Source organism: Ovis canadensis, chromosome 21 (assembly GCF_042477335.2).
Source record: "Ovis canadensis isolate MfBH-ARS-UI-01 breed Bighorn chromosome 21, ARS-UI_OviCan_v2, whole genome shotgun sequence".
Taxonomy (NCBI): Eukaryota; Metazoa; Chordata; class Mammalia; order Artiodactyla; family Bovidae; genus Ovis; species Ovis canadensis.
Window position 1 is genome coordinate 39,032,667 of NC_091265.1, and position 11,377 is coordinate 39,044,043.

Genomic DNA, 11,377 nt, shown 5'->3' on the forward strand with positions numbered 1-11,377 from the left:
TACAATGTCAGAAATTACTATTAAGAAAGAAAAATCCATTTTAGAAGATCAGCTCATAGCAACAGGGCATGTAGTTTATATACAGAGTCTCTGAGGAGAAAACAATTGATGACTACTACATTTTTGTAATATCACTTTAAATTAGGAGGTGTAATGTATCAAGCTTTGGGCTTCTTTCACTGAGTTGCTTTATCCATTCAGAGTCTTTTGTGGTTCCATACAAATTTTATAATTTTTTTTATTTCTTAAAAAATGCCATTGGAATTTTGACAGGGATTTACTTAAATATATAGATGGCTTAGAATAGTATGGACATTTTAATAATATTAATTCTAATTCATGAATGTGGAATTTTTTCCATTTGTGTCTTCTTCAATTTCTTTCATCATTGTCTTATAGTTTTCAGTGTTAACTGTCTTATATGAAGTAAGTCATTCTTTCACTTACTCCATATAGCCTATTTCAAGAGCTAAAAAGCATTTGTAAAAAGAGAGAAGTAACAAGGCAGCATCACTTCAAAAAACAAAGAACAAAACAACAAGCTACGTAGCAAGAACTTCAGTATAAGTTTGATTTGATATTGTAACAATGGAATATTGTTGACTTGTTCACAAATTCAAATTGAAAGACACACTAATTTTTTTTAATTGTGTGATATTAGCTGTAGGTTTTTTCCATAGACATTCTTTGTCAGGTTAAAGAACTTCCCATCTGGCTCAAATATACTGAGAAAAACAATTATTTAAGCTCACAAACAGGTATTGAATTTTATTTTCAAAGGTGTTTTTGCATATATTAGGATGGCCATATGCTTTTTACCCCTATTTTTTACTGTTAAAATAATGAAATGTTAAACTAACCTTGCATTCTTGGAATAAACCCCACTTAGTGATAATGTGTTTGCTTTTTTATATGTGCTGGGATTTCATTTGTAATATTCAGGGAATTTTGTGTCTGTGTTTTCACTTCTTGAAATAAATGTTTATTGATTTTTCATTTGCTCTTCTTTTCTAATAGATATTTAAATCTGTCTTATAACAATATGTCACATTTTCATTATTTTATAGTCATTTCAAAATATTTTATAATTTTCCTTTTGATTTTTTCTTTCATCCTTTGGTAATTTAGAGTATTTTGCTTTCATATTAAGCATTTGGAGATTTTCTCTTTTTTAATCTTTCTATTACTGATTTACTGTTTAATTTGACTGTTGTCAGAGAATATTCTATGATTTCATCCTTAAAATTTCTTGAACCTTCATTTATGCCACAGCATTTAGCCTATTTTGGTAAATATTAGTGATAAAGATTGTTAATACCTTAAGACTATAAAGATATATTTTATAATTTAGAATATGATTTTAGAATATTGTGCTCTTCAATTATGTTAAGTAGAAGACCAGTAAAAATATTTATGTGTGACATATGAGATAAGTGCTTTATACTATGGGCTAGAGAATGTCTCTCAGTCTCAGATAATTCTTTGTTTGGGTGGCTGTCCTACGCATTTAACAGTATCCTTGTCTCTACTCATTGGGTCTGGAAGCAGTTTTCTGGTCCCAATTGTGACAATCAAAATTGCCTCTAGATATTGCCAAATGTTTGCTGAGGGGAAAAATCACCTCCAGTTGAAAATCACTCAACTATATAAAGAAACAATCTTTTATAAAATCAGTGTACCTATGTAGATAAATTTTTATTATAAAAAATTCTGGATTTTACTATAAAAATGTAGTTGCAAATTCAATAATAGTTACTATGTATGGTTGAAATAGCATATGACATCACTTATATGTGAAATCTAAATTATGATACAAATAAATTTATTTACAAAACAGAGACTCACAAACATAGAAAACAAATTTATGGTTACCAAAGTGGAAAGGGGACGAGTGAAGAATAAGTTAGGAGTTTGGGATTAGCAGATATAAGCTATTATATATAAATTAGATAAATAAAGTCATACTATATATAGTACAGGGAGCTATATTTGATATCCTATAATAAATCATAAGGGAAAAGAATGTGAAAAATATATATTTATAAAACTGAATCACTTTGTCATACACCAGAAACTAACACAACATTGTAAATCAACTATACATCAATTAAAATGTTAAAAACAAAATATAAATAATAATGAAAAGAGAACATGTGATTCCTATTCAAGATGTAACACATGAAAATGATCCAAAAGCTGTCAAACATTGAGCAAACGCAAGGAATTCTTCCGTGTCATAAGAATGGGAACCATGTGATATACTTGACTCTGTGTTCTCTGCCTAGGCAGATATCACAATTCAATACGACACTATTTTCTCACTTTGCTGTTCAGTCGTTAAGTCATGTCCGACTCTTTCTGACCCCGTGGACTGCAGCACGCCAGGCTTCTTTGTGCTTCACTGTCTCCCAGAATTTGCTCAAACTCATATCCATTAAGCACGACATGAGTGATGCCATCCAGCCATCTCATCCTCCGTCATCCCCTTCTCCTCCTGCTCTCAGTCTTTCTCAGCATCAGGGCCTTTTCCAGTGAGTCTTCTCTTCGCATCAGGAAGCTTCAGCTTCAGGTACAGTTCTTCCAGTGAATATTCAGGGTTCATTTCCTTTAGGCTTGACTGGTTGGATCTCCTTGCAGTCCAAGGGACTCTCAAGAGTCTTCTCCAGCACCACAATTCAAAATCATCAGTTCTTCAGCATTCAGCCCTCTTTTGGTCCAGCTCTCACATCCGTACTTTCCCACTAAGCCCAGATATTTTCTCAGAATCCTTTTCAACAGAAGAATCAAGAAAGCTATCACCAATAGATCAGAGTGAAAAAGTTCTTTGCTATCCCTGGCATATCGCCTTTAGATCCTTCTTTTCATATTCCACTTCCACTAATTTATTCAGTGACCTTCAAGAGGAATAAAGGGGAAAGGGCATCCAGGTACTCTCTCCAACAACAGGGTTCTCTGAGGATGCAAGGTGGACTGCCACACTGGTATGATGACGTTTGTGAATCCTCTTCTGAACAGTGATACAGCTACTGCATCTGGGGATAAACTGACTTTTGAATATGAATCCACTCTTCTGGCTAATGGGCAAGGAAATGGCAGCCCACTCCAGTATTCTTGCCTGGAGAATCCTGTGGATGGAGGAGCCTGATGGGCTGCTGTCCATAGGGTTGCACAGAGTCAGACACGACTGAGGTGACTTAGCATGCATGCGTGAATTGGAGAAGGAAATGGCAACCTGCTCCAGTATTCTTGCCTGGAGAATCCCAGGGACGGAGGAGCCTAGTGGGCTGACGTCTATGGGGTTGCACGGAGTCAGACATGACTGAAGCAACTTAGCAGCAGCAGCAGCAGCTTCTGGCTAAAGACTAAAATATTTCCCTAAATTCAAAAATAACCCTCCTAAATATGTGCACTGCAGACACCAACCGTGGAAACATCTGTTTGTCTTAGTGCAAGTGTTAATAGATTGTATAGTCAAGTATCACACAAACTCATCCATCTTAAAAATAGAATCAATAGCAAAATGTATGCAGACTCAGAGCACCTCCAAAGGGAAGAGAGAAAATGATGGAAAAGTGATTCAAAGTTAATTGTATCTAGATAGCTTCCCCAGACAAAATGTCAGTTGAATGAAAGGAAGCAGTGGAAATAATGCCTTGATAAAAGAAAAGACACAAAGCAAAACATCCACATTTTGCTTAAAATCAGTGCAAAGTCTTTATTCAAGAATCATTGTAAAGCTGCATTCCTTTTCTTTATTATTTTGCTATGGATACTTTTCCTTTTTCATGAAATACAAGCCAAGAAAATAGCTTATATTTTGTCATGGAAATGACAAATTGATTAGAGCCTCAGAGTACTTCAGTGTTGTGAGGTAAAGACAATTATTCATTATTCTGAAATAACTGCAGAACTAAGAATTGTTGAAGCAATACCTAAATGACTATGGAAAATAAACAGGGAGAATTGTGAACTTTTTAATGTGGCGTTTCAGCCTGAGCTCAAGTTATAAATATCAGCAAATTCTCTGCTGTGCTTCCCTGCATTCCTCTAGTGCCATTTGTTTAGTGCTCTGAGATATTAGACAGCCATATATTTTACTCTCACTGCTAGTAGCCAATTTGCAAGAAAGCAAGTAATATAAAAATGGCTATTTACTCTGTTACAAGTGGTACAGTCCATTATCACTCTTCACTGATGTTGTTACAAGGATAGCAAATCAATAATCAGTTCTCATTCCCTAACTCAGTAAACCATCTGCTTTCATTATTGTAAACCATGTTCAGTTTGGATGCAAACTTTACTGCTGTGCTAGAAGCTGATTCATTTGATAAGACCCCAAACATCACCACAGGAAAATTATTTCTTAATTACCTTTCTCTGAAACTTAAATGGCTAAGTGCTAGGGAATTCCTTTGCCATCGGAAAAAAGAACATTACAAGACATTGTAAGTGTATCAGTGAAGACAAGGGCTTTCTCTAAAATGGCAAATGACTTAGTCCATCTCACATAGCTTTTTCTCAAGTAAGATTGCTCAAGTAAGCATTGGCTCTACACAGGAAGCCTCTACATGGGAAGTTAGACATTGCATCACAGCCTGTATGACATTGCTTCTGGAGCAGCCATTGAGTTGAAACTGGGGATAATTATCAATTAGCTCCACCATGCCCACACCTGTTTTCACCTACCAAGCTCCTTTAACTGCCTTTATAAAAACTTTCATGTCCTCCGAGCATCACATAGCCCTAACAATCAGATATTTGCCCAAGTTATTTTTTTTCCCCCAGGAAGTCAGCTGTGTCTAGTCCAAACTCAAGCTGGTTAAGATCACCAGCCCTCCCAATGGGCATACATGAGGATCTACTTAGTAAGATTTTTATGTCAGAAGGCCCAAACCTCTGACATAACATCCACACTATGATTTTCTGAGCACGTGTACCATTAAGAAACCTGTAGCTTAGTTGCATCTGTGCTAACAACAATTACTTCACCTTTTTCTTCCCTCCAATCACCTTTCACCACACTCCCCACGCCTCATCTTTACCCCATAAGTATCCCAAGCCCTCCCCCTTCCAGGAAGCAGATCTGAGATTTGTTCTCCTGTCTCAGCTACCTTGCAAACACACCTTTTCTCCTCTGCAAACCTCAGCACCTTGGCAGCTGACTTGCTGCACTTCCGACACAGGAACCTGTACACAAAGGAAAAGGAACAGGTACACGATTCTGAAACTGAGATGGGAATACTGGATGAATTTCAGGTAAAACATTTAATGGCTCCAGATCCAAGTGTATGAAATAATTTCTTTTTTTTTTTTTAATAACTCAGTTTAACTGATTCTACGCCTCTATTCTGCTAGATACTGAAAATGTCAACTAGGAATGCCAAGGAGATTCACTAAATTCTGTTTTCTTAGACAATTCATGTTTTGAATTTTGTGGCACCCTCTCCTCCCAAGCCCCATTTTTTCCCCTTCCTTCTACTGGGACTCACTGCAAGTTCTGAAGAGGCTAACACCAATATTGGAAAAAGACGTCTTTTCTAACCTTGTTACAGTGTGCAAACACCTTTTGAGATGCCACTGGCCCCATCTTGTCTCAAGCATGTCTCCCTCAGGCAAACAGTGTACAAAAATGGAGGTACAGAAGTGCAGAGATGGGACAAACTTCGTGACTTCAGGTCAAGTTCCGTGTTCTGCTTCAGGTTCTCCTTCTGGTCCGCAGGCTCCCTCTGGTAGCTATCTTCTGTGCCTCTTTCCATATGTGTGAAAAGAATCATTTGCTCTTTTGTGTTCCCTTCAGGACTTCGAGTGTGACTCCTGACGCTTGTTTTTGTTTGTTTGTTTTTAATGCAAGTGCCTGACTTTGTCAAGGCTTCCATTTCAATGAGGCATTCCCTTCAAAGACGGGGTCTCCAGCAAACACGTTTGCAGCCTTCCAACTAGATGAAGAGCCAGGCTACCTCCCCGCACTGAGGCTCCTTTGTTTTAGAGATCTTGGTTGATTTTCAGAACTGACCATTTGGGCCATTTTTTTCCTCTTCCTGTATTTAAATTCCCACTCTTGTGTTTTAAATACTCTTACTCAGTAAAGAGCCCATAAAACCCTAGACCCTCACCCTTGGCCTCAATCAAAGTAGAACTCAAGGCCTGTGTGCACTTTCTCTCTCCACAACCTGTGAGGCTCCAGGTGTGCCCTGTAATTTCCAGGTCTTGTAAGAAATAAACCTTTGGTTTTTTTTTTTAAAGTTCTCTCATGGTGATTGCTGAAGGGCATGTTGCAATCATAGTAAGAATTACAAGGGCCAGTTCAAGCACAACACTGATTGTTAATAGGCTGAGACTAGTGCAAGACAGTAAGAATTACAAGGGCCAGTTCAAGCATAACACTGATTGTTGATAGGCTGAGACTAGTGCAAGACAGGACCGCAGGTGGATCCAGAGCAGAGCACGCATTCACACTGCCCCTCCTCTTCATAGCAGCCATCTCTGCTGTGTTCATCTCCCCTTAACTGTGGCACAACAGGCATTGGTAAAGCTTCTGACCATCAGAATGCCAGACAGGACCAGGGAGGCACAGGTCCTCTTTGCACTGATTCACTGCGTTGATTCATGAGCTATCTTTGGAATATAGAGACAGACCAACAACTAGCCAGCACTCCCTTCTTACAAATTGCGTCTCTACCCCCAGTTCATGGAATCTATCTCTGGGTTAGATTGTATGGAGCAGAAAGGGGGAGAAACTGAGTCTTAATGATAGGTAGGGCTTCCCTGGTGGCTCAGATGGTAAAGAATCTATTGCAATGCAGGAGACCAGGGTTCAATCCCTGGGTCAGGAAGATTCTCTGGAGAAGGAAATGGCAACCCACTCCAGTATTCTGGGCCTGGAGAATTCCATGGACAGAGGAGCCTGGCTGGCAGCAGTATATGGGGTCACAAAGAGGCAGACACCACTGAGCAACCAACACTTTCACTTTAATGATTATGTATCCTTTCTAATTCTTTCTGATTTGTAACTGCTCAAGGATTTTAATTGTGGGAGTCAGTAATTTGAAATGTCTATTCTGTTTCCCACCCTAACAATTCTTACATGATTGTATCTTCTATCTAGTTGCGTGAAGGAGTTTCACCTGGTGGTTTAGGTACTGTAAGAAAGAATTGCTGTTTAATACTTAGGCCCCTGCTTCAGACAGTTAAGTTTTAAATTGTTACTTCTATGTGACATCTCAGAACAAGGAAGTTCTATTTTACAGTCTCTACTAAACTCAGCTAGAACCAAGTGACTGTTGTTTATACTGTGTCCCTTATCAGACTGTAACTACTTCAAGGACAAGGCTGCTTTTTTATCCAAGGCTGCTTATGATCCCTTCATTTTTTGAAGGCATAATAAATTATCTTTATTTAAAATAAACCTTACATATTGAAGACGTCATAATATATAAATATGTAGCTTAGACAATGATTATAGAATTAATACCTATGAAACCACTATCAGAATTCCTAACATTTCCCCATTGTTAGGAATGTTTATAAGCACCTTCACTTTATAGAAATATCACCTTGATTTTTAATTATATTTCATTAAGTATACTGATATATGTAATAATTCTAGTTTTGAACTTTATGTAGAGGGAATCAAATTTATGTTTCTAAGATGAACTCAGTGTGCAGTTATGTTCATTTATTTTTATGTATAGCATACTTTATATAAATATACCACCCTTTTTATAATCTACACTAATGTTAGATCTGTGGTGCATTTCCACTTTGGGAGTATTTTGAGCTGTGCTTCTATGACCATTCTTATATGTACAGGTATCTTGGTTCACATAAACATAAGTTTCTCTTAAGGGATCATAAGCAGCCCTGGTTAAACATCTGAGACTGAAATGCCTGGGTCATAGAATATATAGATGGTAATTCTAGAAATAATGCCAAATAAACTTTTATATGATTATAAGTATTTAGCCTTAGAACAGGAGCATATGATTATTTCCACAACCCTAAACATCTCTTGCTATTTGTCTAGATTTGTCAGTTTGGTAGGGGTATAGTTATCATTCCTTGTGACTTTAATTTGCAATTTCCCGGCTACAAATGAGGCTGAGCTTTCCTTTACATGCTAGTGGTCTTGACTTTAGCCTTTGGTTCAGTTTTCTTTGGGGTATTCATCTTTTTCTTAGTGGATTATAAAATGCCTTAATAAATTTTGAATTCATACCCTTTGGTGATTACACGTGCTGCAAATATCTCCTTTCATCTTTTCACATTGTTATAGTATCTTATGATGAAGAGTAATTTTACTTTTAATGCAAAATGTATTAATTTCTACTTTATGGTTAGTGCTTTTTGTAGCTTGTCTCCACAAATTATGAAGATAGTCTCATATGTTTATAGTCGAATTTTTGATCTAACTGGAATTTTTGTGTATGATATAGTGAATCAACTTTATTTTTTTACATTTAATACCCAATTCCTTCAGTGCTATTTATTGAAGAGTCATCTCTTTTCTATTGCTCTGCATTATCACTTTTGTTAAAATTTGAAACCATATATGAGCGGCTCTGTTTCCAGGCTTGTTATTTTCATCTGTTGGCTTATTTACCACTATCACACTATCTTAACTGCTATTTCTTTATGGTAATTTATGACATTTGACAGAACAGTTCTTTTACTTTATTATTTTCCTCAGATGTATCTTCATTATAAAAAATCATAGAATCATTTTGCAAACATACTAACACATTTGGGGGGGGTTGTTTGGAATACTATTGCCTTCTTATACAAATTTGGGCAAAAATGATAACCTTAAAATATTGACTCTTCATATGCTTGAATAGTATTTTTCTCATTTTGTGTTTATTTTTTTCAGTAAAATGTATTATTCTACCTTAGAGGAATTTCACAATTTTTGGTAGGCTTAGTACCAGATATTGTATACATTTTGATGGTGCTGTCACACTTTGTTTAGTTTGTTTTATCCTGTTTGTGACTGGAAAGTAGTATTAAATTTATCTATATCGATTTTGTAAACAACAATTTGCATAACTCATAATAATTTAAACTATGTAGTCTAATAATTTATAATTCACCACAGTGTCTTTAATTTGCCTCTTCTAATAATTCTTCTACTTGGATTTTCAAGTAATACAATTATATCGGTTAAAATTATGATAAATTTGATAAATTTTTTTAATGCTTATAGATTTAGTATCATTGACATCCTAGTTTGGGGTTACGACTCAAATATAAAGCTAAGTAGATGTAATGGTGAACATCATCACTTGAGACCAGTTCCAGAAAGAAACTCTCAATGCTTCATCATTTCATATTGTTTGCTGTAACTTGTTTATAGATACATTTTGTCAGATCAATGAAATTCCCTTTTATTGTTAGTTTGATACTATCTTTTAATATGAATAGATCTTGAATATGGTAAAATCTTTCTACCTCTGTTGAGATTATTTTTTTCTCCTTTAATCTGTAAATAAGATGAATTATACCAATTTATGTGCTATCATTAAATCTGTTTTCATTCTTGAGGTATTTAATCTTGGATAAGAAGTATTATTTTCATCTATTTTAAAATTCAGTTTCTATAGCATGCTTGGAATTGGTTATGAGTGATTGTAATGAAAAAAAAAATCAGTTTTTCCTCCTGTGAGTCCTTCTGCTGTAAGTGTCCTTTGTTACCTACACAGAACACTTCTGACTGTTCTGGTTGCCAAACGTGTGGAGGTTTTCCCTCTCCAGTAAGTGATTCTCCATGACAGCAGTTGAGTGCCCTACAGTTTAACTCCATGTTGACACTATCTTCTTGGAGATAGTGTTAGATCACACAGGCTAGGGGCTCAGTCCCACAAGACTGCTGTTACTCAATTCAGATGCCAGTCACAAGTAGGTCCCCAGTTTACCCACAACTTCTGTCCAGTTAGCTATAAATTGGAGGTCTCCATGACCTCCACCTTAGCTCAGTTAATTTGTTAGAGTAACCCACAGAACTCAGGGAAACCCTTACTTTTGCCACTTTATTAAAGGATATGATAAAGAATACAGATAAAGATGAAGAGATACGTAGGATGAAGTCTGGAGAGTCCTGGGTGCAGGAGCTTCCATCCCGGTGGAGTTGGGGTGTGTCAATCTCCCAGGGTGAGTGTATTTACTAGCCTGAAAACAATTGAAATTCCATACTATTGGGATGTTGTGTATGCTTCCTCAGATAGGCATGATCAATTATTAACTCCGTTTCAAAGCCTCTCCTTGGAATATGGGGTGGGAGGAGTGGGTTAAAAATTCCAAGCTGCTTGTCATGTCTTAACCTTTCTGCAGACCAGTTCCCAACCAGGAGTGCATCTAGAATCACTTAATTAGAAGAAAAGATGTTTCTAGTGCTCTCATCACTTCACTTCAGTCGCTCAGTCATGTCTGACTCTTTGCAACCCCATCAACTGCAGCACGACAGGCTTCCCTGTCCATCACCAACTCCCGGAGCCTGCTCAAACTCATGTCCATCAACTCAGTGATGCTATCCAACCATTTCATCCTCTGTCGTCCCCTTCTCCTCCTGCCTTCAATCTTTCCCAGCATCAGGGTCTTTTCCAATGAATCAGTTCTCCCAATCAGGTGACAAAAGTATTGGAGTTTCAGCTGCAGCATCAGTCCTTCCAATGAAAACCCAGGACTGATTTCCTTTAGGATGGACTGGTTGGATCTCATTGCAGTCCAAGGGACTCTCAAAATTCTTCAACACCACAACTCGAAAGCATCAATTCTTCGGCACTCAGCTTTCTTTATAGTCCAACTCTCATATCCATACATGACTCCTGGAAAAACCATAGCTTTGACTAGATGCACCTTTGTTGGCAAAGTAATGTCTCTGCTTTTTAATATGCTGTCTAGTTTGGTCATAACTTTTCTTCCAAGGAACAAGCATCTTTTAATTTCATGGCTGCAGTCACTATCTGCAGTGATTTTGGAGTCCCCCAAAATAAAGTCTCATCACTTAGGACTCTTTAAAATTCCTGTAAATTCTTTTGTCAGCATTGATTTGCAAACTCAATGAGTTCCCCAGGTGAAATTTGAAACTGGCTCCTTAGAAGGAGGGCAAGGAGACACCAAAAAAGAGGCAGACCATTCCATATTCTTGGGTAGAAGTTTTAATAAGCAAAGGAACTTAATATGAGGCATGCCTTCAACAGGCATAAGACAAATAGCTCTTTGCACCTACCTGCCAGAATCCTGAAGCAATCTTAATATGTTATAATAAGGCCTTAACTGCCCAGTCACATATACAGTCCAGATGGTACAAAGAACACCTTATTCTCTCGAGGCTGCTTCCTTGAAATAGCTAACTCATATGTGGAAACAATGGGTGGGGAGAAGG